Genomic DNA, 1402 nt, shown 5'->3' with positions numbered 1-1402 from the left:
TATGGAGACTTCTCCTGTATGGAAGTCCTAATCTCATTTCTACCTTGCACTCGAGGCTACGTGCTCACTTCAACATGTGTATGATTAGCTCTGCCTTGCGGCGCACGGGCTCAAAGGGCACGACGTCAACCTGGAGTCCAGCCAAGCGCAGAGGCCTGAACATCCCACAGGGTCATGCACAGAAACACACCTCGCAAAACTGGTGAATAATAATTTTTGCGCAAAAAAACAAAAAACAAAACAGTAACAGAGCAACAACAGAAACATTATTTATTCAGGAATTGAGTCTGAAGGTAAATGTCAACATCCTCAAACAACAAAAGGTCGTATATACAGTAAGAGTATCTAAAATACATAAAATTTGTTCGTGATATTTGAGCGATAGATCGTGATGGTTTCTTAATATTTCGGCCACGTCGTGCCACGAGAGCACGGGCTCGGTCGGAGCAGCGGATGCTACTAGCGTGCTGAGAGCACTAGCGCTTCCTTGTCGGCGGAGTAGTCGAGATCTGATTGGAAGTCTGCTCTGCACGCTGGCCGTGTTGAACCGTTTATCCTCACATTACCTCGGTGCATTAAAACCACTCGAGTGGATCGTTCCAATATGGTGGCATCTGTCTTCAGGCAGGCACAGGTGCTGCTGCGTGCTGCACATCTCACACATCCGCCACGTAGTCACACGCCGACTTGAACTCACCTAACTAAAAGATTGTCTTTGTTTATACGCCCCATGATCTGGGATGCAGATTTAGATCACTAAGGATCAAACAGGTAGTGAAAAAGAGAAAAAGAAGGTAATTGTAAGGAAAGCCAATCGTCTTTCCTGGGATACATACGACACGGTGTGTACGCTCGCAGCGGCAGTCCTTAACTACAGCACTGATAACATCCAGGCAAGAACTGGAGCTGATGAATAAGCAATGTAGATTAGCTTCATTTTTTAACACAATTGTCCTTTAAGCAGTTTGGGGATGTGGTACAGTAGCTTAGTGCTTAAGGTGTTTGACTTCAGCTAGGAATGCTGTGAGTTCAAATCCCAGGTCTACGAAGCTGCCACTCCTGTGCCCCTGAGCAAGGCTAGGGCATCTGGATAAGGGCAGCATCTACAGTACCAAACGGCAGAAATGTAAATGTTAGCCTACCTCAGAGATTAGCCATATTTTTAGCATAGTGCACCTTTTCGCCTGCTTCATACAGTATATTAGCAACATTCTTTACGCTTTGATCACTTTAGCTTAGTTTAGATTTTTGCCTATATTGAACAATACGGTGTGTGTGTGTGTGTGTGTGTGTGTGTGTGTTCACTGCTGTGTGTGTGCACTTTGGATGGGTTAAAATGCAGAGAACAAAATCTGAGTATGGGTCACCGTACTTAGCCGTATGTCACGTCACCGTCACTTTC

The sequence above is a fragment of the Tachysurus fulvidraco genome, chromosome 5 (genome assembly GCF_022655615.1).
Source record: "Tachysurus fulvidraco isolate hzauxx_2018 chromosome 5, HZAU_PFXX_2.0, whole genome shotgun sequence".
Taxonomy (NCBI): Eukaryota; Metazoa; Chordata; class Actinopteri; order Siluriformes; family Bagridae; genus Tachysurus; species Tachysurus fulvidraco.
This window is presented reverse-complemented; position numbering follows the sequence as displayed.